Genomic DNA, 27,716 nt, shown 5'->3' with positions numbered 1-27,716 from the left:
TGTTTTTCCCCACAACATGACTATTATGGAAATGTTTTGCATGAATACAGTGTATAACCTATAGGGAACTTCTTGCCTTCTCAATGAGGGGCAGGGTGGGGAGGGAGAGAATTTGGGGTTCAAAGTTTTAAAACTGAATATTAAATATTAAATATTAAAAATTTTTTTAGATGTAACAGGGGAAAATAAAATAAAATACTAAATTTAAAAGAGGATTACATCATCATAATCACATACCACAACTTCAGTATGTGACAGACAGTCTTTGGTGTCTGAAGGCTGAGAGGTCTGGAAACTGCCACTGCTTCCAATAATAGAGTCACCCCAGCCCTGCTCTGGGCTTGTGTAGCCTGCACTGGACTTTCCTCCTCTCTCACCCTGCTGCAACAGACTTTTCCTGCTGCCTTCCCAAGTTGTCTTGGGCTGGAAATTTGTTTCATGCCATTTTTGTAGGTTCCGATGCTCTAGAATTTGCTTAAAGTCATTTTTAAATGTATTGGGAAGAGTTTCATGGAGATTTCAGTTGAGTCTCTGCCTTTACTCTGCCATCTTGTCTCAGCTGAGGAGGTCAAATTTTAAATTGTTCAGGGAAAGATTGGTAAAATCCCATTACCAAGGCTCCATGGAGGAAATCAGCCCACAAGGGAGGGAAATTCGTAATAATGAACTTCTTAAGAAATATAAAGAAATAATTTCGATCAATCAACTGACATTTATTAAAGTACCTTCTAAGAACTTATATTCATTCTATTAGTAGTGATAAAGGATAAATTAATTAGTTGACCAATGAGGCCAAAATTCATATGCAGAAAACTTATGAACTGGTTTAAATTAATAAAACATTCACAAGAGCAATGTTCAATTCTATAAATATTTATTAAATGTCTACTTTGTGCCAGAAAAGGCATTATATGCTGAGGATACAAAAAGAGGCAAAAGACAGTATCTAATCTCAATGAACTTACAGTCTAGTGGAGGAGACAACATGCAATCAAATATATACAAGGCAAGCTATACACAGGATAAATAAGAAATAATTCCAAGAAGTAAGGTATGGGAATTTAGAGGAGTTAGGGAAGACTTCCTATAGAAGGTGGGATTTTAGTTGGAATTTAAAGAAAGCCAGAAAGGTCAGTAGTCAGAATGGAGTACAGAGAACTTTCGAGACATCCAAGACAGCCAGAGAAATTGCACAAAGCTGAGAAATGGAGTCTCTTGTTTATGGAACTGTCAGGAAGCTAGTGTCACTAATAGTTGGAAATAAAAGTGTAGTAATAGATGTAATAGAAGAATAGAGTCAAGGTTACTAAACTCAGAATGATTTGAAGTTAGTGAGGAAAACTAAGGATAACAAAATAGTAGGTTCTGTATTTGTGTGTATGGGTGACTATATTGGGGAAAAAGTCACAATAAAGAAGGGAAAGAAAGTAGATATGGAGAGATTGGTTGATGGTAACAACGATGTAGATGATATAGAACTACTCAACTCTAACTTTGCTTCTGCTTCCATTGGCCAGGAGAATAATAGTAAGGACAGCAATGACTTAACAAAAATTACTAATGGATATTTGAAACCCAAGTTAAGAAGAGAAATAATAAAAGAGTTCCTCATTGCCCTTGATCAGTTAAAATTACTAGGTCCAAAAAAACTATATCTTAGAAACATACAGCCAGGGAACCAAGTTAGTTCTATCATTTCCCTAATTACCTTTTATGTAATCTGAATAAAGATATTAACCAATACAAGGGAGAGAGCATATATGCCATGTTTTTCCCCCTTCTTTGTTAGAAAGGTCCAAACATTGTTGGCATTACTTAAAAATAATCAAATTACCTCCACGCTCACAATTTTGAAAAAGAAATACAAACACTGAGGGAAAAAATGAGTTGACCAGATCATGTTTCTTTATCAAAAGGGTGTTTTGATTTGCTTGTTATCAAAGGGCATATGGTTTAATTTTATCTCTACTTTGATTTGCATACTATTAAACCCAACTTTAGTTTTCTTTATTTTTCATATATTTACAGAATCAAAATAAGGAATTCATATAACCTGAGCCATTCTTTTATGTATGCTATATTTTGACATGGAGTCCAGAAAGTGAGTATTTTTTCTTTTAGATAAGAGCTAAAACTATCAAAGCAAAAACATTTCAATGCATGTCTTATGAGTCTAAAACTTTATTTCAGAGTAGCTAGGAGCTTAAGACTGATTCTAGATTTGATCTTTTATTGTTCTTGACTCACATAGTCAAGTAATAATAACCATAATCTTCATCAATTACTATTTTTTGAGCAACTCCTGTTATATGATATTGTTTTAAAGCACTACAGGAATTTTAGAGCACACAGGAGGAACACAATGACTTGTATTAAACAACACACAAACATTTTTAATGTAATGAGGGAAATAGAATAAAGGGCAGGAAATGGTACTTGTCACACAAGTTTGATTTTTTTTCATTTGTTTTTAATGAAATTGTAAACAGTTGTCTAACCTTCAGTAATCTGCAAATGTATGAAAATAAGGTCTAAATGGATAATTTCAGGCTATGGTTCCTTCACTTACTAATTTAATGGTTCATTTATTGGGCCAATAACCATTAGAGGCCATTTTTCTTCATTGAGGGGTAACTACATACCAAAATGCTCTTAGAATAATTAGTCTTTGGGAAAACAACACCACAAAACACACTCATCTACATTTTGATGTGCCAACTGTCCCTGATGCTTATGTGATAAACAAATAAAACCAATTTTAACAATATTTAGGTTTACATAGATAGAATCTATGAATATATTTCCTATTGTAGAACTTCCTTTTGTAGAATCCAGAAGTGGATTTTAGGCAACTACATAATTGTTGAGATACAAAAAAAACCTAAAAAATGTTTTGAAAAGGTTCTGAAAGTTTGAAAGAAGGGTAAATGGAAGGACAACTTATTTTTCCTTTTGTGCACTTTGCATTTTTTTCTGGGGAAAGTAATCTTAGTATTAAAGTAATCTAGTCAGCTGTAATAATAATAATAATAAGCAGCAAAAACTAAAATATCTAAGAAACAACATTTGATGACTTGTTTATATTTCCATATATAAACTCTATGGTTACCTGAAGCTCAAAATATCCCCAAATGAATTCGTTATTCTCCCTGCCAAACCATTACTGCTTCCCAATTTGAGATAAAATAGCATTAACATTCACAGAAGCAATATAACTTATTATAACCTCCTTTACCCTATTTTAATATGGATCCATTGAATCATAAGAAGGAGATTGTAGTCAAGGCGATATTTCCTTCTATAAAACTATTCTTCATACTTAAAATATTATATTCTAAGAAATAACATTTCCAACATTCAAACTTTATATTCTGATGATACATATAAATAGAAACAACAATAACAGCAAAAGCACTAGATTAGACAAATTCTGATAAAGAAATATTGTCTGTTAAAGACATTCACAATTTTATGCAAAACTACCAAATGATAATTAAAGTACAAATTTGTCATACAACTGACCTGCTAGAAACAGGAAGCTGGAGGAACAAAAGACCCTGTTATATGTTTGAATGTTTACCTATATTATTGGTGGTAGTTTTGCTGGCTCTCTGTCTCTCTCTCTGTCTCTCTGTCTCTCTCTCTCTGTCTCTGTCTGTCTCTGTCTCTCTCTCTCTCTCTGTCTGTCTGTCTCTTTCTCTCTCTCTCTCTCTCTCTCCCCCTCTCTCTCTTCTATTTTTACCTCCTTAAAGATTCTACAGTAGTTGGGAAGGAGACAACAGTCATTAAGGTGAATTTCACTACCTCTGTCCTCAGTAGTAAATCATGCATTATTGGAATTGATTTCCCAGATTCCCTTCAATAGCCAAAAGATTACAAATATTATTTTAAAGATCTTCATCATTTCACATAATTATACCTATTCTATTTCTGATAGCTCTTGTTGTTCCATTTATAATTTTCTTTATGGTAATATCATTCAATGTAACTTTTTTTTTCTAAAAATGATTTTGCATGATTGTGAAAGATGAGATTTACAGTAAGATTTTTGAAAAACTAATCTATAGTCCTCTAACACGATTTTTGGCCCATATAGCATACAATGGTCTTGTATTTTTTGAAGTAAAGCTATATTCTACATTTTCCCTCCTTATTTGCCATATAGGCATAATATTTTTATGCATATTACCTAAACCATTGCATTCCTGCACCTTGTAATAAAGGTTAGCCTCTGTTGGCAAATACATGACAAATTACACTTCCTGAAACATAACAACACGTATTATGAAAAGTAATCAAGAAAGAAATGAAGAGAGTATTTATGAAAATAAGTGGACATTGTCATTCAGTTAAGACATTTGGATCCCAGAAATATGGAGAATGAGGCACAGCTTTAAGATTTTATGATTCTCGTTTCATGCAGCCTATTTAAATCATCATAATTCAAGAAAAAAAAGACTTCAAAATATTTGTCCTTAAAATTATCATTTTAATATCCTATATCAGTTTTGAACAACCAAATAATTTGTTCAATTTTTGCAATAGCTACATGGGCATAATCAGATACTTTAGATAGGTAGAATAATATTGTGGAAGAAATACAAATTGGAGTTAAAGAGAACTGGGTCTGAATCCAACTCTGACATTTACTAGCCATATGACTTTGACTAGTCAATTCAGTTCTCTTAGATTAAATTTTCTCATACATAAAATGAGGCTCATGATACTTAACCAGTCTCAGAGGGATTTTGTGCACATCAAATTACCATAAAATGAGGGTTATTATTATTTTTGATTTTTATTTTTTTCTCTTTTTTATTTAATATATTTAGTTTTCAGCATTGATTTTCACAAGAGTTTGAATTACAAATTTTCTCCCCATTTCTACCGTCCCCCCCACTCCAAGATGGCATATATTCTGGTTGCCCTGTTCCCCAGTCAGCCCTCCCTTCTGTCACCCCACTCCCCTCCTATCCCCTTTTCCCTTCCTTTCTTGTAGAGCAAGATAAATTTCTACGCCCCATTGCCTATGTATCTTGTTTTCTAGTTGCATGCAAAAACTTTTTTTTTGTTTTTGAACATCTGTTTTTAAAACTTTGAGTTCCAAATTCTCTCCCCTCTTCCCTTCCCACCCACACTCCCTAAGAAGTCAAGCTATTCAACATAGGCCACACGTGTATCATTATGTATAACCCTTCCACAATACTCATGTTGTGAAAGACTAACTATATTTTGTTCCTTCTTGACCTATCCCCCTTTATTGACTTTTATCCCTTGACCCTGTCCCCTTTAGAAAGTGTTTGTTTTTGATAACCTCCACCCCCATCTGCCCTCCCTTCTATCATTGCCCCTTTTTTTAATCTTCTTCCTCCTTTTTTCCTGTGGGGTAAGATACCCAATTGAGTATGTATGGTATTCCCTCCTCAGGTCAAATCTGATGAGAGCAAGATTCACTCACTCTTCCTTACCTGCCTTCTCTTCCTACAGAACTGCTTTTTCTTGCCACTTTTATGCTAGATAATTTACCCCATTCTATCTCTCCCTATCTCCCTCTCTCAATATATTCCTTTCTCATCCCTTAATTTGATTTTATTTCTTTTAGATATCTTCCCTTCATCTTCAACTCACCCTGTGCCCCCCAGCTCTCTCTCTCTATATATATATGAATATACATACACACATACATATATACATACATACACAATAACATATACATATACATATATATATATATACATATATATATATACACACATAAACATATATATATGCATATTCCCTTCAGCTACCCTAATACTGAGGTCTCATGAATCATACACATCTTCTTTCCATGTAGGAATGTAAACAAAACAGTTCAACTTTAGTAAGTCCCTTGCAATTTCTTTTTCTTGTTCTTTTTCTTGATTACCTTTTCATGCTTCTCTTGATTCTTGTGTTTGAAAGTCAAATTTTCTATTCAGCTCTGGTCTTTTCACTGAGAAAGCTTGAAAGTTCTCTATTTTATTGAAAATCCATATTTTGCCTTGGAGCATGATACTCAGTTTTGCTGGGTAGGTGATTCTTGGTTTTAATCCTAGCTCCATTGACCTCCAGAATATCATATTCCAAGCCCTTCGATCTCTTAATGTAAAAGCTGCTAGATCTTGGGTTATTTTGATTGTGTTTCCACAATACTCAAATTGTTTCTTTCTGGCTGCTTTCAGTATTTTCTCCTTCATCTGGGAGCTCTGGAATTTGGTGACAATATTCCTAGGAGATTTCTTTTTGGGATCTATTTGAGGAGATGATCAGTGCATTCTTTTTTTTTTTTTTTTTTGCTTTTTTAGCAGGGCAGTTGGGGTTAAGTGACTCGCCCAAGGTCACACAGCTAATACATGTGTTAAGTGTCTGAGTCCGGATTTGAACTCAGGTTCTCCTGACTCCAGGGCCAGTGCTCTACTCACTGTGCCACCTAGCTGCCCCCGATCAGTGCATTCTTTCAATTTCTATTTTGCCCTGTGGCTCTAGAATATCAGGGCAGTTCTCCTTGATGACTTCTTGAAAGATGATATCTAGGCTCTTTTTTTATCATGGTTTTCAGGTACTCCAATATTTTTTAAATTATCTCTCCTGGATCTATTTTCCAGGTCAGCGGTTTTTCCAATGAGATATTTCACATTGTCTTTCATTCCTTTGGTTCTGTATTATGATATCTTGATTTCTCATCAAACCACTAGCTTCCACTTGCTCCAATCTAATTTTTAAGGTAGTATTTTCTTCAGTGGTCTTTTGGACCTACTTTTCCATTTGGCTAATTCTGCCTTTCAAGGCATTCTTCTCCTCATTGGTTTTTTGGAGCTCTTTTGCCACCTGAGTTAGTCTATTTTTAAGGTGTTGTTTTCTTCAGTATATGTTTCAGTATTTTTCTGGGTCTCCTTTAGCAAGTCATTGACTTGTTTTTCATGGTTTTCTTGCATCCTTCTCATTTCTCTTCCCAGTTTTTCCTCTACTTCCTTAACTTGCTTTTCCAAATCTTTTTTGAGCTCTTCCATGGCCTGAGACCAGTTCATGTTTTTCTTGGAGGCTTTTGTTTTAGGCTCTTTGACTTTGTTGACTTCTTCTGGCTGTATGTTTTGGTCTTCTTTGTCACCAAAAAAGATTCCAAATTCTGAGACTGAATCTGGGTGCGTTTTCACTTCTTGGCCATATTCCCAACCAACAACTTGACCCTTGAGTTTTTCGGCAGGTTATGACTGCTTGTACAGTTAAGAGAACTATGTTCCAAGCTTTGGGGGATGCGCCAGCTCTGCCACACCAGCACTCCTCTTTCCCCAAGAACCCCCAACCCAGACTGGACTTAGATCTTCAGCAGGCTCTTCACTCCTGCTCAGATCCACTACTTAATTCCTCCCACCAGGTGGGCCTGGGGCGGGAAGCAGCTGCAGCTGTAGTTCTGTAGCTACCCCACCTCGTTGCCCTGGGGGTGGTGGCCAAACCTAGAGATTTTTTCTTAAGAAGTTAATTGATGTCTTGTTCAATTTCTTGTTTGAATTTGAGTTATTTAAATATTTTATTTCCTTCTCTGTTAATCTGGGCACTTTATATTTTTGTAAATTATAATTCACTTTCCTTAGATTGACAGATTAATTGGCATGTGATTGAGAATATTAAATCTACTTACACAATCATATTTTTAAAGAAATGTTTTATTCTATTAGATTTTGTACCTCCTTTTCCATTTGGCCTATTTTATTTTTCAGGAGTTCTCTGCAGTGAGTTTTTGTGCCTCCTTTTCCATTTGACCAATTCTATTTTTCATGGAGTTGTTTTCTTCAGCATACTCCACCCTGCCTCCCCAATTTGGCCTTTTTTATTTTTTAAGGACTCATTTTCTATAATCAATTTTTGTCTTTCTTTTTCTAAGCTATTGGCTCTTTCTTGTGTACCTCTCATTTCTTTCCCCAATTTTCCTTCTACCTCTTTTATTTGACTTTTAAAATCCTTTTTGAGCTTTCCCAAGAAGGTTTTTGGGTTTGAGACCAGTTCATGTTCCCTTTTGAGGTTTTGGGTGTGGGCATATTGACAATGTTGTCCTCTTATGAATTTGTGCCTTGATTTTCCCCATAACAAGAATCTATGGCCATTGTCCATTTCTGCTTTTTGCCTATGGTATTTGCCTATTTCCTGGTTTTTAAAGTTTAGCTGTCCCACTGGAGCACATGGGGCAATGATCCAAGCATCTTGTGCTGGGAGGTCAAGACTTGGTCAGTAGCTTTGTGTGCTGGGGCCTCAGGTGCTGGAAGCTAGAGGATGTAGGGGTCTGGCCACTTGCCTAGTGCTGAGCTGGGGTCAGCAACACTGGAGGTCTTGGGGTGGGTTTGGGAAGTCGGGTGCATGCAGTATATCTGCTCACCTGGGCTTCTTTAAAGTACTGGAAGGTTTGTTTAAAATTTTTTTCCACCTATATTTCTTCTCTTCAGTGAGTCTTTGTGTCTCATTTTCCATTTTGCCAATTTTACTTTTTAAAGAGTTGCTTTCTCCAGTGTACTTTGTTTTTCCAATTTGGCCAACTGTATATTTTAAGGAAGTTTTTCTGCAGACAATTTTTATCCTTCCTCTTCCAAACTGTTGACTCTGTCTTGCATACCTCTCATTTATTTTCCCAATTTTTCTTCTACCTGTCTTATTTGACTTTGGGGTGTTGGTATATTGATGATATATTTGTGTTTTGATCTTCCTTGTCCCCGTAGAAAGAATCTATGACCACAGTCCATTTCTGCTTTTTCTCATGATGTTTGCCTGTTTCTAGGCCTTTAAAGTTGAGCTCTCCTGCTGGAGCATTGGTGTCATGGTCCCAAGTTCCTTCTGTTGTTGGAACAGGGACCTGGTCTCTGGCTTTATGTGCTGGGACCTTATGTGCTAACATTTGGAGGCTGTAGGGATCTGGCAGCTTATCTGGTGCTGAGCTGAGTTTCTAATATTGGTGGCTGGCATGTTCTGAGGCCAAGACATTAAGTCTTCAGTTAGTTGTCTTGCCTTGGAGCTGCCACTCTTTTTTTGAAGGCAAATGTTATCTTTGTTTTACCAGAGATAGACTGAAGCTTGCAGACAGTGGGAAGGGTCTGGTACTGGAGGATGCCTGCCTTCCTGGAGTTGCCTCGAAGCACAGAGAGGTTTATCCACCAGAAGACACCTGCCCAGAAGTTCATGTGGTGGTTTTCCAAGCTAGTGTCTGCTGGTTCCCCTGGCTATGCCAAAGCACACTGGGGATCCTAATTTAGGCAATTCCTGGTTCCACCGCCCTGTGGCTCAGGACCTCCTACTGTTTGCTAAGGTGGGCTTGCTGCAGGCTTGCCAGGATGCCTCCCATCATGAACTGTGCTCCTCTTCCACCAGAGAGAGAGAGGGACCATTCCTGTTAATCCCCAAAGCCTCCTGGGTTAAAATACCGCTGCATCTCTTCTTTCTGCTGCCTCCACTCTTCCTGGATTTTTTTCTGGAGCAATATTTTCTGGATTTCTAGAGGTCAATGAGGGAGAATGAGAGTGACTTACTGCTTACTCTGCCATCTTGGCTCCCAGAAGTCCTGCACTTGACTTTTGATGGGGTTAAATCTTGCCCTTTTAGAGATGGATGAACTATCCTTCTGGTAAACCCTGTGGAGCTCTTATTTTTCATTTACCTGCTTCTGAATTTCCCCATCTTTTTTTGTCAGGCTAATCTTGATGTTTGTGAGTGTTCTGGACCAGATGAGTAAATGCAGTACTATACACCAAATCTCTGAAAGCTGCACACTCTTTTTCTGTACCATTGTTGCCAACCTTGTGTTTACTCAACTTTCCCTCCACATTAGCAACAAATTGTTCACTTATGGAAAAGCACTTTAATCTTTTGACATAAAGTCTTCTGTTAGTTGTCTTGCCTTGGGGCTGCCACTCTTTTTTTGGAGGGCAAATGTTTAGCTTGGAAAGTATAAGTCTGATCAATCCAGCACTCTCCTCCACAGATCACCTTCATCAATCTCATGTCCTCTGTGTCTCTTCTCCTTTTAATAACATACTCTATTAAATTTCAATGTTTGAAGTCAGGTGCACCCATGACGTTTTACTGCATTTAGGTAAACGGAAGACAGTGTTGTTGATGAAAAAGGTCATGAGATGCACAAGTTGTTGTTTCTGACTCCATTCCTTCTAAGGACTCACTGCCATTTTTGGTAGTCTGCACTTACATTGGCATTAAAGGCCCCTGAATTATGATCTCATCCTCTTTAGGCACACAAATTATGAGGCTCTCCACATCTTCAAATTTTTTTTGCTCTTGACCTCATCAGGTTCTTCATGGTGGGAGCATAGGCACTTACAAAAGTGGCATGGTACTTTCTTGCAAATAGCAATCACATTGTCATGAGTCTGTCTTTCACTCCTTTTGGGAGGCATACAAATTTGTTGTCTAGATTAGTTTTGATTGTGAAATCTATGCCAGCTTCATGGTGCCCCTCATCATGGTAACCACTCCAGAAAGATGTATATCCAGCTCTAACTTTAGTAAGCTGGACTTCATTTGTCAGCTTTGTTTCACTAAGGGCTGCCATTTGGATGCAATACCTCCTGAGTTCTCTTACAGCAAGAGGACTGCTAGATTTCATGTTGTCCATTAGTGTGCATACATCCTGCATACCAATGGTAAGTAGAGACATCTTCACAAAAGGTTTTATACACTTTTGTTAATGTTTCAACCATAGGATGTGATCCCCTTCTGCCAGGCCAGGCTTAGGTAAGGTGACACAGACAATTTTTAGGGCCCTTTTTCTAGCCCCTTCCTTATGCTGGGAGGTGAGCAATATAGTTCTTCAAGGCTGCTCAGACATTCAGGGGTGTTTCAACAATCTGACTAGCAGCTGCTGTGGGGGTGAAAAACCAACAAAAACCAGCTCACAGAATGCTGCAAGCTCAGGTTCTTTTGATCTTCACCAAGGAAAGCAATGTTAAAGGGTTAACAATCTTACTTTAATCCAGCATATAACTACCATTCACTTAGTTCAGGGGAAAAAACCAGCACCCTGAACTTCAGAGAAAATACAAACAAATTACAAACATCAATAGACAGACCTTGTCTGATTCAAATCCCAACTCATAGTTACCAGAGTTTAACGAAGTCCTAAAATCTGGTTTACAAGCTGGAGGGCTCTTAGCTACAGCTGCCTGGAGTCTCCACATCAGCCAGCCACCAAGAGTGAGAGTCTTGAGCAAGTAGCTCTGTCTTCTCCTTTTATACAGTTTCAGACATCATCAACCGTCATCTGAGTGACCAGAACTTAGGCTCCTTTGATTGGGTCTGGTGTTAGCACCTCCCTTCACTGGCCCCACCAGGGGCCCCACCTTAGTTACCAATTCACACCCACATAGACTTAGCACCCAATAGGGGTTTGGGGCTGCAGCTTAGCACCTAGTAAGACTCAATCAAAGACACTGAATTAATCAAAGGAAACAAAGGCCAAACGCTTCAAGGATCCGCAATACAAGGGGACTGCCAAATCCCATTGCTGCTTTAGTGCAGTTAGAAGACAACTCTTTGTCCTGGTCTGTCTATGTGTAGGGCTGTGAATAGAACTCCAATTGTGTTCACATGTGCTACTTAATCACATGTTTGTCACCACAGAAGTCTGAGGTAAGTAAAATGACAAAATTGTATGGGTGATATTTTTGACTCATAAATAAACTGTACTTAACGCAGAGTTGCAATAAGTTGTAGGCTTAGCTCTCTTTTCCAAAGTCATCAGAGTCCAGTGACAAGACAAAAGTCAAGATGACTGGAAATGGCTTGATATGCAATGGATAACATTGATATCTTTGATGTCTAACCAAACTCTAAGCACTCCACAACACTTTCTTCTATTGCCTTCATGGCCTGCTGGAACAAATTGTTCTCATCAGCTCATTCCACTTGGGGAAGTCTTCACATGCTTGGGGTAGTAACACCCCACCCCAATTCAGCAACTGGTTTGAGGCACCTCAATCACCTTCAAACTGGTTTAACCTGTCTGCTGAAACAATTTACTGGGTCGTGGCCTCTGCACATGCTACTGCTTCTTGGAGACACAGGTAATAATTAATAATATCCACCAAAGATGGAAAGCAGCCTTCATAACAGAGATACTCATCTTCCCTGAATACTCATATGCCACTGAGAAAACTTCTAATACGACATTAACATATAACTATTGCTCATGCTTTTCTTAGACTACCAGAATTTCCCTTAATATTCTAGATATTCCAGAAAAAAATTTGCAAATGCTGTAATCCCTAACTATTATACAAAAGAGAAAGATAATTATACATCATTATTATAAACATTTATTGAGTAGAGTGTTGTATTAATCATTTGGATTTCAAAAATAGAAAGATAGATAAATATATAGACATATATGACATTGTCACGTACATTAAAGGTTTTATAATCTAGGTAAAATGAGAGTTGGCTGTACAAAAAGTGTGACTATGATTTATAAGGATTAACATGGATAATAAAAATAAGTGGTTACATATATGGCATTATTTAATTGGAATATTAATTGTCAAAATACCTAAAATTTACCATTAGATATTAATTTTTTTACCTCATAAAATTTTTTGGTCTTCAAATTTTCCTATACATTGCAAATGTTTCTGGGATGTGTAACATCTGAAACATTACCAGTTGCTGCATAAGGAAGATAAACAATTGAGCAAGTTCCTAGAGAAGAAATAGTATAGAGCAGTGTGGGGAAGAGGAGGGAGTGACAGAGAGAGAGAGAGAGAGAGAGAGAGAACATGCAAAACAAGTAAACAAAATCCCAGCAAAAGTGAAATATTGAATTGACATAAGACCCAAGTTATAGACCTGGCTCTGGCTCTAAATAGTTGCATGGAATTGGGAAAGTCACCTGTTTTGGACTTGTTTCTCAACTGTAAAATAAGAAGGTTGGGCTAGATGTTCTCTAAGGTCCTTTGCACCTCAAACTTATTGTAATTGTATGTGTGGAAGGTGACACAGAGGATAAGAGACCTGGCTTGCAGTAGAAATGTGTAAAGTCAAGTCCTAATTCTGACACCTATTAGCTTTGTGACTTTGGGTAAGTTATTTAACTTCTCTTACCATAAATTTCCTCATCTCTAAAATGGGAATGATAATATCACCTACCTCACAGACTTGTGAGGATCAGATGAGACAGCAACATATGTAAAGCTTTAATTAAAACCTTACCTAAATATGACCTGTTATTACCATATAAGTAGTGAAGATGATAGCCTCCCGGAGAAGACGCCACTTGAGAAAAGAAGAGTATTGGAAGGGGAAGTCAGAAGTTATCAAAGAACCATTCTGCACACTTCATAATTGTGCCCAGAACCAACTCTGTGCATCCAAATTTACCACACAATTATTAAACTCTGTCCTTTACTTGTTCTTTGTAGGAACAGACCACAAATGTGATGTATTAATTTCGGTAGGCCTAAATAATTTGACAGAGATATTTAGCTTTTTTTTAATGTCCTGAGTGAAATTAAGTATACTTAGCATTCTGCAGTGCCACTTTAAATAATGATGTTTTGCCTTCAGAGGAAAGCATTGCATTTCTCCCTCATAGAAGTAGTAAAAGTATAAAATAAGAGATAACAATCCTTTTAGGCATGCATTTTTGTCATTTTTAGGGAGCTCCTACATTTTTCAAAAGTATATACAGTTTCCAAGAGATATCTTATTGTTCTGTTTTGTTTTTGTTTTTCCACTTAATAGAATTTTATTTTTTTCCAATTATATGTAAAGATAGTTTTCAATATTCACTTTTTAAGATTTTGAGCTCCATTTTTTCCTTCTCTTCCTTCCCTCTTCCCCTCCCCAAGATATCAAGCAATCTGATATAGGTTATATATGTATAGTCATATTAACCATATTTCCATATTAGTCATGTTATGAAAGAAGAATCAGAATAAAAGGGGAAAAACTACAAGAAAAAAAGCAACAAAAAGTGAAAATAGTATGCTTCAATCTTCATTGAGACTCTATAGTTCTTTATCTGGATATGGATAGCATTTTCTATCATGAGTCTTTTGGAATTTTCCAAGATTATCTGAGGAGAGCTAAGTCTATCAAAATTGGTCATCACACAATGTTGTTTCCATGTACAAAGTTCTCCTAGTTTTGCTCACTTCACTCAGCATCAGTTCATGGAAGTCTTTCCAGGTTTTTCTGAAATCTGCCTGTTCATCATTTCTTATAGAACAATAGTATTCCATTACATTCATATACTACAACTTGTTCAGTTATTTCCCAATTGATGGGCATCTTCTCAATTTCCAAATCTTTGTAACCATAAAAAAGAGGTGCTATAAATATTTTTGTACATATGGGTCCTTTTCTCTTTTTTATGACCTTTTTGGGATACAGACCTAGTAGTAGTATTGCTGGATCAGAAGATACCCACAGTTTGATAGCCATTTGGGCATAGTTTCAAATTGCTCTCCATAATGGTTAGATCACTTCACAACTCCACCAGCAATGTATTATTAGTCTTATAATTTTCCTACATCCTCTCCAACATTTATTAATTGTCTCTCCTGGATATGTTTTCCAGGTCCATTGTTTTTCCAATGAGGTATTTTAGATTTTCTTCTATTTTTTTTTCCATTCTTCTGATTTTATTTGATTCTTCACGTGTAATAGAGTCATTAGCTTCCACTTGTCCAATTCCAAATCTTAAGGAATTATTTTCATCAGTTAGCTTTTGTACCTCCCTTCTCCATTTGGCCAATTCTACTTCCTAAGAAGGTGTTTTCTTCAGTAGCTTTTTCCCATTTGGCCAATTGTAATTTTTAAGCAATTGTTTTCTTCAGTCAATTTTTGTCTTCCATTTTCCAAGCTTTTGCCTGTCTTTTGGATACATCTCATTTAGTTTCCCAAATTTTGTTTTACATGTCTTATCTGACTTTTAAAATCCCTCTTGACCACTTCCTTGGGCCTGAGACCAAGGAAGATATATTGACGATGTCATCCTCTTCTGAGTTTGTGTTTTGATCTTCTCTGTCACAATAGTAGCTTTCTGTGGTCAAAGTTCTTTCTGCTTCTTGCTTATTTTTGGCCACATCATGGGTTTTAAAGTTGAGCTCTGCTTCTGTGGCACAGGGGCATTGTCCCAAGCATCTTCTGTTTGGGGCCAAGGTTCTGGTTACTGGTTTTGTGCACTGGGGCCTTGGGGGCTGGAGGCTTTCTTACTGCACTGGGTTGCCTGGCCTACTTGCACCTACTGTTTCTTGGTTTCTGGGGCTGGCAACTTGCCTTCTGTGCTGTGACTGGAGGTCTCACTGCTGGCCTGCTGTGCCACTGGCCTGCTGAGCCAGGACTGGGGAGGCTCAGTTGCTGATCTGTGCTGTGGCTAAGAGCCTTCTGCTGGCTTGCCCTGATGTTATCTGTTCTGGGCTGCACTCTCCTTTTACCCAAGTGAGACAGACTTTTCCTGAAGTCTTCCTACGTTATTTCAAGCTAGAAAATTGTTCCACTCCATATTTTTATAGGTTCTGTCATTCCAGACTCTGTTTAGAGGCTTGATTTAATTTTTTTTTCCCCCAAGGGAAACTGGGGGAAAGTTCAGGCAACTTCCTGTCTTCTCTGCACCATCTTGGCTTGGCCTCCACCAAAAGAGATTTTAAACAAATAATATGCACCTTTGGATCTCTCTTTTTAAAATTTCTAACTTCTATTTCTCATCAATGACACTATGTATTTTAAAACTAATGTGTTCTGAAATTGGGCTATTCATTATCATTCTTATCACACCACTCATATACGAACTCCATATCAAAATGTGGTTAGCTTTAGAACTTGAGGTCATTGACATTAATAAGAAAAAAAATCATGTTCTTTATAGCACCTTCTATATAAGTTTTCAGAGTTTCTCTCAAATTTACTAATATATCACATTTTTCTTAACTTGTGAATTTACTCTGATTTGTTATTTCATCTATGGCTCCTTCAAGTTGTTCTCTTTCAAGATTTGCTAAAGTAAGCAAAAAACATAAAATGCTTTGAGTAGTCAATATGGTGGCAACATATTGGGAATGTTATCTGGTGTTTTAATTGGAAACCTCCAAGCAGGGCAGGTTGGCAAGAGAATTAAATATAATATTATCAGAACTGCATGGCTTCTCCTCTTTTGTTGCAAGAGAGATCTTCCATCCTTTTTTTTCTCCAACATTTTTAGCTTGGAAAAATGTTGCTTATATCTCTGAGGTATGTGTATTCTTTACTTTGTAAGAGCTTCTAATCAGCAACACACACACACACATACACACACACACAAAATCATACATACACAGAGAGAGGGAGGGGTGGAAGGGGGGGAGAGGGGGAGAGAGAGAGAGAGAGAGAGAGAGAGAGAGAGAGAGAGAGAGAGAGAGAGAGAGAGAGAAATACCCAATAGCAAATAAACTTTACCACTAGTTATTTCAGAAACCATTCATCTGAAAAGCATTTGCTTATTTGAAAAGCTTGCTTTCCATTTTTGGTCAGTATGTCCTCTTAAGATTTAGATCAGCTGTAGCAATGCGTTGATTTTAAATTTCTCTGAAAGTTGTATCTATTTTAAACACACACAAACTGTTTCATTTTCATTCCTTAATTCTTTTTAATGAAAATATAAGCAAATGACATTTAATCACAAATGTTGCTGGTCCTTTTCTGGCCAGATTCTTAGCTGACATTAATTGCACATTTAGAGAATCCCATACTTTATCATTCTTCTTTTTCTTGTTTTTGGAAATGAAACTTTGTCTAGCATTTGAATACATAGTTAATTAAAGCCATTCACTATGTGAACTCTCACAGAAAGTCCCTTGGAGCTCTGGAAATGGTTGCTTTGAAGGTGTCTATGAGGATTGCACTCCAACCAATCATAGATTTAAAAGCAAGAAATCACTAAATCCAAGCCAACTGAGTGAAAGATATTGTTAAGAGTTCTGTTAACCAATGGTTTGTACACAGTGCCATTCATAGCAAAGGGGATGACTAGGTTGCTTTGCATTGGGGGACAAAATAGGTAGTATGGCCTACTACTGCTGAAAATGATGTGAGATCCATAGTCCCTTAAATTTTCTTGCTCTCAATTTCCTCAATTGCAAAACTAGATTGGGACTAGATGTCCTCTGAGGTTCTTTTTAGCTCTAGATTCATGATATGAGACTATGACAATATCTGTGTTTATCAAATCGAGGTGAATCTGGAATGAGTTATCTGTCCAGCAAAAATAATTCTCCCACTTCCATGCACATTCCTGAAGCTGCATATTGTGTTTTTGTGACATCTGCTTCCCTCATCTTTCCCCTAGCAAGGGGAGTCCTTGATCTTTTTGTTTTATTTTACTTTTAAAACTTTTTAGCCTGAATTTCAGTGGCATGAATATATTATAAGATAGAGGTTAATAGCCTGCTGAGTGGAATTTGCCCCAAAGGTCACAAAGGCCATATGCCTTTAAGGATAATTCTAGCTGAACAGTTCTAAAAAGAGTAAGGACAGCAACTATTCTACAGCTGAAAAACCATCTACCAGGCCAGCAAGAGCAGCTGGAGCTCATCAAATGGGAAAAAGAGGTGTGGCTAGCTGAGCTCCTGCCAGCTCTAAAGGTCTAGGGCTGGTAAAATCCTGAAACATAATGCCTGAGGCTGTTGAATTCAATAATCCCCACCCTATGAGTCTGTTCTTTCCCTCTCTCTAAGTGACTGATCTCCTACTTCTCATCTGGACCCAGATTTTTAACCTAAATCCTTTTCTGCTGTACTATGAGCTCTCCAACTCCCTGCTAAGCCTCCTAGACAAACTTCTTTACTGCTCCTGCAAGAGTTTGCTTAGCTGAGTGTTCTGCACTGTAATTCACTGCAAAGTCTTTTGTCTTTTATCCTCTGGTACTTCTATTGCAAGACTGAAATATGTAATGCAGCACCTGGGATAAGTTCAGTTGGAAGAAGAGGTAGGTGCAATGTATAGACCTCTGTGGGGTACTGTTGTCAGGGAAGGGTAGCCCATTTTCCAGTTAAGTCTAACCTCACCTTTCCAACCCCCACCACACTTGAAGCCAGAGGGCTGCATGGGGGAGTAGCTAGTAGATTTATTTGTATCTGAGGGAAAGATAGGGAAAGGTGACGCCTGGTATGAGGTTATGTGGAAAATTACAACAATGGGCTCCTTGAAGATACTGTCCAGGATGTATGTGGGTCCATTGTTAAAATCAGTCTCATTCTAATAAAACTCAGTGTCTAGAAGTTTATGCTGAGAAAATAGGGAACTATTTGAGTTAACATAAATTGGAGCCTTTAATGAGAGAATTTGAGGCTTCATAGTAATGTGTATTAGAATCTTCCACTAACAAAGAATGATGATTCAATGTGACTCTATCAAGCATTGTAAATGTCCAGTCCAAAGCAGGCCAAGACCAAATACCTGAAAATTCAGTCAGGAATAGGCAAGGTAATGAAAGAAACTAGTCTTGCCTTAGGGGATCAAAAGTGGCTGACAAACAAGTCATAAGTTTATAGTTAGAAAGAGTTGTAAAATTGATAGGAAGAAAGTCACCTGCTATGTGTGAACTACAGCTCTCTGCAGTGGAAGTACTGCCACTAGACTTCATTAACCCCCAATTGAAGGATTGCCAATGCCTTAACTATTTAGACACACACACAATTTTCATATCTCTCTGGCACTCTTCTGGTTCTTCTAATCATCGCTTACTTTCTGTAAGTTTAAAATGCCTTTTACTATTTTTCTATGCTTTTCTAGGATGAGACTGACGATTCAGACAAATTCTTATAATCTTTGTTCCTACTTCCATGTCTTTACTCTTGTTTCTTCTTTCTGGAACGTACATAAACTCCTCTACATCAAGTCGTGTCCTTTGTCTCCTTCAAGACACATCTCAAACAGCAGGCTAAATACTGAAATACAATTAATTTGTCTATACCTGTCTGCTAATGACTGGTTATCGACAAGTTTCCTGTCAACCCTATTACCAATAAATATTTTTTTCCTGACTACAGCAGAAGATGCAAGGAATATTATTATATTTCCATAAAATTTAATGGTAGAGTTAATCTATAGTTGTGAAATGAAAATCTCTGATTGGCTTCCAGTTCCCTGCCAATAATATTATCTTTCTATGCTTCCTTCTAACAATTAGCTGTCTAAAAGATTCCCAGCTCTCGCTTTCTCTTCTCTCTCTCTCTCTCTCTCTCTCTCTCTCTCTCTCTCTCTTTCTCTCTCTCTCTCTCTCCTTGTTTCTTACTGCTTTCAAGAATACAGTCTAGACTCACTTTTTACAAGATATTTTCCTTCACTGGTCATCCTCTCGTTTTTTTTCTCTTTTGTATTGGTTTGATAAATTATAATGTTAAATAATACACTAATTTAATTTAATTCAGCTTTTGTTTCTGTTCTTTTCTTTCTAAAGTGCAATACTGACTATTTGATCATATAATTGCTGCCCCCTTCAATAAATCCCAGTAGCTTATTACTATCTGCAGGATCACAAATAGAATCCTTTCATTGTTTTTAAAACTCATCATAACCTAGCTCCTTTCTACCTTTCTTCTTTATACCTTTACAAAATTTCTAAGATACAGTGACATTTGCCTCATTGAACAATACGCTGCATAACAGACTCTGTGAAATCTACTAACTTTTGTCTGTTCCTAGGAATGATAGCCCTCCTTGTCTCTACCTCCCACCTTCCCTGGCTTCCTTAAAGACTCAGCTAAAATACTATCTTCTACTTGAAGTTTTCCCTATCCTCCACAATGCTAGTACTTTTCCTCTGAGATTACCTCCAATTTTCTGTCTACATTTACACCTTTATATCATATATATATATATATATATATATATATATATATGATTTACAATATAATTTATCATATATGTCTCTTCCTTTCTTTCTATCTAATATGTTTCCTTTACAACTAACATTGAGCTACTTAAGATGGCTTTTGCTTTTCTTTGCAACTCTATTGCTTACCATAATTCCTAATACATAGTAAGTGTTCAATAAGTGCTTATTGGCTGGTTTGTTGACTTTTCTAACTTTTTTCTAATCAATTTTTATACTCTATCTGATATAACTAAAAGTGAGCAACAATTCACTTCTCTAAGTTAGAAAATGCTTCATTATTTTCACATGCATAATTTTCCACATCTAAAGGCATCTTGGCTTAATGGTAGAACACTGAGTTAGTAGTTGGGAAGGACTGAGTTGAAAGGCTCCCTCTGGCCCTTAATAATTCTGCAAGATTGCCTAACTCATAGCTTCAGTCAGCTTCCTAGATTGTATCTACTAAATCAAGATATCAGGAAAGAAGGATTTTCCACACTGGGAGTTCCATCAAATCAGACATATTCAGATTTATTCCACATGTACATATCATATATATGTATATATATATATATATGTATATATATATATATATATTCTAAAGTGCTTCTTTATAAGATTAAACTTCTTTGAATCTATTCAAATTTGAGCATTTTAGCAATTACCATCATAGGTATGAAAATACAAACTGTTTGAAAATATTTTATAAATATTTTATGCATCTAAAGGATACAAAGAAAAATAATCTTCATAAAGATTGACTTCATTAAAATGGTTTCTTTATGTAATTGGTAGACATTACAAAATAATATACTTCAATAGAAAAAGATGAACCAAAGTCAGTCAGTTTCACAGTGTTAAGAATATTTTCATATGTTTCAAGAGCTTACCCAAAAAATTGCATACTAAAATGGAGATATTTAGATATTGTCAGAATAGTGAGAGTTGAGTTTATCTCTTGTTTAGTTGCCATTTCAGTATTTGAGACTTTTCTATGTCAGAGAGCTTTTCATCATTTTTAGTGCTTTCTGAAGACTGTGGATGGTACTCAGAAGAACATACAACTACTTTCTCTTCAATTCCAGTTTGTCTTTAGCATTCCCTTTAATACAAGAAAAGTGCTGCAATTTTTTTCCCCAAAAGCTTCTAGTTCCTTTAATGTTTCATGCTTGCCTAGATGGTACTACATTATATTGGCTAAAGCATCATATTCCTGGTGATTTTTTCATGTTTGTTTAGCTTCAAGAATCGGCTTTTAGTACTCAGCAATTTTGTTGTGTGCTCCAGTTACTCTACTTTCTATAACTTTATACATTTTTTCAATTTCTCTGAGATTCATATCATATATGAGCCATGTCCCAAAATCCAAACCCTCATTCAGTAATTAACAGTGGGACAATATTTTTAGCACACAATTTTATTGACCATAACCTTCTTCTTAACCAATGGTACACTACTTAGTTAAATGTTTCACTAAAAAAGCCAATGCAACAAAAATTAGGAGGGAAGCAGAAAATTGGGAGAAAATCTTTACAACTAGTATCTCTGATAAAATCCTCATTTCTATAATATACAGGGAACTGAGCCAAATATATAGGAATACAAGCCATTCCCCAATTGATAAATGGTCAAAGGATATGGACAGGCAGTTTTCAGAAGAAGAAATTAAAGCTATCTATAGGCATATGAAAAAATGCTCTGGATCACTACTGATTAGAGAAATGAAAATCAAAACAACTCTTAGATACCACATCTCTCCTGTCAGATTGGCTAAAATAACAAAGCAGGAGGATGATAAATGCTGGAGAGGATGTGGGAAAATTGGAACATTGTTACATTGCTGGTGGAGTTGTGGGATGATCCAGCCATTTTGGAGAGTAATTTGGAACTATGCCCAAAGGGCCATAGGAATGTTCATACCTTTTGACCCACCAATACCACTTCTAGGGTTGTATCCCAAGGAAATCACACAAGAGGGAAAGGGACCCATATGTACAAAAATATTTATAGTGGCTCTTTTTGTGGTAGCCAAAAATTGGAAATCAAAGGGATGCCCATCAATTGGGGAATGGCTGAACAAGCTGTGGTATATGAAGGTAATGGAATACTATTGTGCCATAAGAAATGGGGATGATACGGACTTCATAACAACCTGGAAAAACCTACACGACATAATGCTGAGTGAGCGGAGCAGAGCCAGGAGAACATTGTACACAACCACAGATAATATGGATTCCGTGAGGACCAACCCTGACAGACTTCGCTCTTCTCAGCAACGCAAGGTGCAAGGACAACTCCAAGGAACTCACGATGGAGAGTGATATCTACATCCAGAGAAAGAACTGTGAAGTTTGAATGCAGATTGAGGCACACTACATGCTGGCCTTTTTTTCTTCTCTTTTGTTTTGCGGTTTTGGGTTTTTTTTTTTTTTGGGTCTGTTTCTTCTTTCTCATGATTCATTCCATTGGTCATAATTCTTCTCCACAACTTGACTAGTGTATAAATTAATTCAATGCGAATTTATACATGGTAGTTATATGAGATTCCATGCCGTCTTGGGGAGGGAGGGGGGAAGGAGGGGAGAAAATCTGGAACTCAAAATTAGGTAGAACCGTGTGTTGTAAACTAAAGATAAAAAAAAATTTAAATAAAAAAATTAAATAAAAACATTAAGTAACTGTAGCAGATTCCATCCTCATCAAGTAGGGGAAGTATTCTTATGCCTTTATCTTTGGTGATGGTTTCCATGCAAGCATGGTTCTCTGCAAAGGGTCTGAGGTAACTGACATGGCTGGAGTAAGTGAGCAGATACTATTACTTTGTTTTCTAAGTACTCCTATATACTTGTAGCTACTTGTATTCTCTATTTATTTTAAATTTGCATTTCTTGTCTTTCTAGTCAATTTATAGTTCTTTTGGGGGAAGGATCATATATTTTAACTTAATTTGGCACTCAAATCACGTAAAACAGTACAGTTTACACAGTCTTGCAAAATGTACATGTGTACTTGTGATTATTTAATGAGTGACCTCAGTCTAGAATGAGATTACTTAATACTTGTGTAACTTTGAAAAAGCCACCTAAATTCTTTGGGCCTCAGTTTCCTCCTCTGTAAAATGAGAGCATTGTATTGTATCATCTCTAAGGTCCTTCTAGGTTAAAATCCGTTAATTTTCATGAAGCTCTACTTTTGTAATGGAAAACAATGGGGGGATTATTTACAGCAATCACTTTGCACATAACTTGTCTGGAATATCAATGGCCTTTAAAGCAAAGGATATATATATATATATATATATATATATATATATATATATATGTGACCTTCTCCTAATCAACACTGTTTCTTGGTAATATTAATAATGTACTATCACTTTTTAAAATTGCTTTATCGCATGAAATCCGCTGTCCAAGATGTTGCTTGTTTCACCTGTTTGTCCTAGGGCGTGTTAAGCCTATCCATTCAGAAAGGAGTGCCCAGGCAGGCCAAAGGCAGCAGAAAAAAAATTAAAATAACATTCCCAAGGGGAAAGTATCTCACCTTCCTCTGATTGACTCCATTTTGCAATTTCTGCTTTGGTGGATATCAACTTAGACTAGAGAAAGAGAGCAGATGGATTAGATGGGAGAGAGAACACAGAGATAAAGTTTAAGAAAAATAGTCTAGGAAGGTCAGTAGTGATTAAGGATGTATGTTGAATTGGGAAGTGGATTACATATGGCTGAAAAGATCCAGGATCATATTTATCTACCAGCCTCTTTTCCATTCTATGTTCAAACAAAATTTCAAGTGCGCATGGATATGGGAAGTTTCTACCCACACTGACCACCAAATCTCTCAAATGGGAGAAAAAAGAAGCTGTAGTGAGGAGCTTGGGAGAAAACAGACAGTTGTTATTGCCATCAAAAGATTTAAATGCAAGCTTAGGTTGCTGTATATATTTGGAATATTTATAGAACAAATCTTGGCCATTCCGGAATGTATCTTTCTATTAAAAAAAGTCTGTGCCTATAAAGCTAACTACTGTTTTTCACCTTTATTTTGTTTTAAATAATTAACTATGTTAGGTGGGGTGTGACTGTTCAGCAACATTCTTGGCCTATTAACTGTAACAGGAAGGGATACTGAGCAGCAAGAATCATAGAAACAAAACTGTATGTATAGAAACCACAATAAATATTGAATAAGGCATGGAGGATGAAGCATTGAAGCATGATACATTTCCTCATGGAGTTTAAAGATATCATGTCTAGAATAGAATGGAGGGAACATGATTCAGCATTGAAAGAAGTGTCTTAAAACTCAGAATTTCTTAGCCGTGTAATTTATCCAGTGCCTCATGACCTTATTTATCATTGACTTTAATTTTGCTAATACTTCATTGGCTATAAAATTAGATAGTGAGAGACATTTGATTGAACAGTGTGCAATACAAAGACATTAGAAACAAGAATAGGAATACCATCCTTCCCTAAAGAATAATCATTTGGTCACTGAAAACAGAAATGCTTAACCCAGGTGAAATGATGTTCTGTGTGGCAATGGTGACACAAATAGTCTAGTGTATCTCTGTAAGGTCAATGGGGAATAAGATCTTCTCTGCCCATTAATAGGCCTCATATGGAGCCCATTAAGGGAATCTTGCTTGCTTGTAGGAAGGCTTACACACCTTTTGTTAATTTCTAATTAGGCACTGAGTTCAAAGAGAATATATTCTGAGAGATGAATTTTTGCTTTGGGGGCTTGCTTCTGAGAAAGATGTGATTCCCTGGTCAAGACTCTGAGTGGCTGCATGTTCAGAGCTCCCCAACTACTCAGATGTAAAGGTTCTCTCAATTCAGTGGTGGATGTAAAGCCTCGATTCAGGCAGTAGAGCCCTGTCTGTTGGTCTTTATTTCTCTTTGTATTTTTTCTATGTAATTAAAGAAGATCATTGACCCCTTTTAATCTACTTTCCTTAATCAAGCAGATCCAAGAACCTGCACTAGCAGTGTTGTTGCTGTTACAAGCTCAGATACTTCCATTAGTTATGAATAAAGTTAGTCAGATATTTATGGAGCCCCATTAAAAACTCCAAATCCATACCTGAATCTATGTAAGGCAAAACCTTCTAATAGATAAGGACATAGTTTTCATATTCATGTAAGTACATTTCATCTGGTAGCCAGGGAAACTTTCCCCTTCAAAGAAGTAACAACCATATGAATGTCGAGTCTCAGATCCCAGTTGGCAGCATTTCTATAGTATCTCTAAGAAAGTCATTATAGAAGAGAGTCATTAAATGATGAAGAGAGAGAAGTTTCCTTTAGTAGAGGCAATTAGTTCTCTATCATTTTTTTTAATAATGAAAGTATTCTGGAGAATCTAGATACAAAAGAGAATTAAAATAAACTCTTGAAGAGAGGAAAAATATAAGAAGTAGGAAACACTCTCTCCTCCCCTACCTTTCCCATTTTCCCAGCCCTCCATGGCCACTATATAAGGCATATACGTAACTTCCTTCTGTTTCCTCTTCCAGAGAAGGTTCTCACGCCTCCGTTGCAGCCAGGTGTCTTGTAATCCCCGAGAAGTTCCAGCACATTTTGAGAGTGCTCAACACCAACATTGATGGACAGTGGAAAATAGGTTTTGCCATCACAGCCATCAAGGGTGTGGGTCGAAGATATGCTCATGTAGTACTGAGGAAAGCAGACGTTGACCTCACCAAGAGGGCTGGTGAGCTCACTGAAGATGAGGTGGAGCATGTGATAACCATTATTCAGAATCCCTGGCAATACAAGATTCCAGACTTGCTCCTTAACAGGCAGAAGGATGTAAAGGATGGAAAATACAGCCAGGTTCTCGCCAACGGTCTGGACAATAAGTTGCAGGAAGATCTGGAAACGATTAAAGAAGATTTGGGCACATCATGGGCTTCCGCACTTCTGGTGTCTCCGGATTCAAGATCAGCACGCCAAGACTGCAGGCCACAGGGGTTGCACTGTGGGTGTGTCCAAGAAGAAGTAAACAACTTCACTAGCCTTGTCTATTAATAAATAGTTTCTAACAAAAAAAATAGTAACAAATTAGGGGGAAAAAGAAAGTGAATCAGATACAGGAGTAAGGTTTAAAAAGAAGGAAAATATACTGGAGAAGTAAAGAGAAAGGGAAATAGAAGAATAGAAGATAGAAGAGGGGAGAGCCACAGAGAGAGAGAGAGAGAGAGAGAGAGAGAGAGAGAGACAGAGAGAGAGAGAGAGAGAGAGAGAGAGAGAGAGAAAGAGAGAGAGACAGAGACAGAGACAGAGAGAGAAGCATAACGAAAACAAGATAGCAAGATTCTTAGTAGATGATTCAATTCAGAAAACATTTATGGGGTTAGTACTCAGGGAAGGGAAAAAGATAAATAAAACAGCCAATATATCCTCAAAGAGCTGATAAAATCAGATACATGTTGTAGGAAGTCAGCATGTACTTGTTGAACTGAATTTGTAACCTAGTCCCTTATCTTACTTTGTTTTTCATATCTAAAATAGTTGCTAATATTTTTTTCTGAGGTAACATTTCTCACAGGAATTTTTCCTCTACTTTATTTCAGGAAAGTTATTGTAACCAAAACAGAGATGGAGGTGAGAGGAAAACAAGTGGTGCTAAAAGAGGGAACTTTAAAATTATTTACTATTTATTCAGTCATGAGTACTTTAATTTACCAACGGGTTGACATATTTGTTGAAGTGATTTTATATGATTTGGCTTTGGGGGGGTGGTAAATAAAGAGTATTTATTCCATGTATATAAATGTTTGACAGATACTAAATCTAGTATATTACTGTATGATGAGGATAATCAATTTCTAAGATGTAAGATTAAAGTGCTTTGTGGAATTGATGTTTTAATAGTCAGAAATGAAACTGAGGTACACTTAAAATGACGAATTTTACAAGAAAGATGAAGCCACAATTAAAACTAATATCAAAAAGTTCATAAATCAGGACTTGTACATGTGTACTATCTAAGTCCATTAATTAAACACCAGTGGTAGAGGCCAGTATTGATAACTGTGATCATCTGGTTGATGACTTAGCTGATGGTGTGAGACTTTTCTGGTGGTGATTTTTTCCAGGGGATTGTTAATTTTTTAAGAAATATTATGTGCCAAATCTAGTATTTTTAGATCAGTTTACTTTTTAGAAACCTTTTCCTTTCTTAATATTAGAAAGTCTATGAGGACACTATTTGAACAAAAAGTGTAAATGATGGTACTGATTAGAACATAATCTGATGAACTCTGCGTGTCAATCATGTCTTCTATTTTATATCCAATATTTTAAATCTGCTTTACATGGTCGAAAACTTTTGAAATGATGCAGTTTTAAATGCTTTTCCCACAGCCTATCCCCCTACCTTTTATCTTACCATCTCTCAATATTCCTCTTCAGGCATTCTAAGTTGCAACCAAATAGGACTACTGGCAGGTCCCTAAAATGACCATGATTTTTGCCTCTTAATCTATGTACCCATGCTTATATTTTTCACTCCACCTAGAATTCTCTCCTGTAACAATCTCCTTTAAACTTTTGCAACCCTAACTACCCATCAAGGACCAGCTCTTGTGCTTCCTTCACTGGGAAAGCTTTCTTGATTTTTCCAGGCAGAAGAAATCTTTTTCTTTTTGTTTCCATAGCATCCAATTTATATCTCTCCAATGAAATGTAGCATATTCCACTTTATGTTTTATTTACTAGAATACAAGAGTATAAGGCCACTGAGGGCTTAGGCTGCTTCTGATTCTACTGTCTTTATTGTTTGTTCGGGTTTTTTTGGCTCTCTTTGGGTCTTCCTTAAAATTTAGCACAATGCCTTGCACACA

At 36.7% G+C, this 27,716-nt stretch overlaps 1 pseudogene; it reads left to right on the top strand.

Moving 5' to 3' along the window:
* LOC118835992 overlaps positions 1-25,873 on the top strand; it is a 71,132-nt pseudogene extending 45,259 nt beyond the window's left edge.
* Positions 25,874-27,716: the final 1,843 nt, after the last annotated feature.

This window comes from Trichosurus vulpecula, chromosome 1, assembly GCF_011100635.1.
Source record: "Trichosurus vulpecula isolate mTriVul1 chromosome 1, mTriVul1.pri, whole genome shotgun sequence".
NCBI classification, from domain to species: Eukaryota; Metazoa; Chordata; class Mammalia; order Diprotodontia; family Phalangeridae; genus Trichosurus; species Trichosurus vulpecula.
Note: the sequence above shows the minus strand (reverse complement) of the source record. Positions and strands in the feature narration are given on the sequence as shown.